A 342-nucleotide genomic window follows, 5' to 3' on the forward strand; every position below is an offset into this window, starting at 1 on the left:
GCACCCAAGAAGGGGCTGCCGAAGAAACCCCGACCCAGCCAGTCTTGCCCTCTTCACAACAGGGACAAAAACCAGCCCCAAAGCTCAGCCAGGCTGGAGAACGTGCCCAGCCACGTCCCTGTCCCCTCACCCTGTGATTCCCCAGGGCACTGCCGAGGATCCCGCCCCCACCGCCATTGTCGCCCGTGACCTTCAGCTCAGCACATCCAACTGGCTTCTTCAAACAGAAGCGTGGGGAGAAAGGGAAATGTCTCTGAGATGGTGTGGAAAAGGGCAGGAGGGGGTGGGCTGTGAAATATTAGACCGGTTCAAGTCTGCCACATAATCCCAGTGCCATTCCGA

General features: G+C 58.8%; 1 protein-coding gene across 1 annotated transcript in view; it reads right to left on the minus strand.

Annotated features, from left to right (window-relative positions):
• Positions 1–342, minus strand: part of BIN3 (bridging integrator 3) — a gene marked incomplete at its 3' end in the record, with an annotated part of 4,166 nt that overhangs the window by 585 nt on the left and 3,239 nt on the right. The window lies entirely within an intron of this gene.

This window comes from Buceros rhinoceros, unplaced genomic scaffold (assembly GCF_000710305.1).
Source record: "Buceros rhinoceros silvestris isolate BGI_N320 unplaced genomic scaffold, ASM71030v1 scaffold28096, whole genome shotgun sequence".
Classification (NCBI taxonomy): Eukaryota; Metazoa; Chordata; class Aves; order Bucerotiformes; family Bucerotidae; genus Buceros; species Buceros rhinoceros.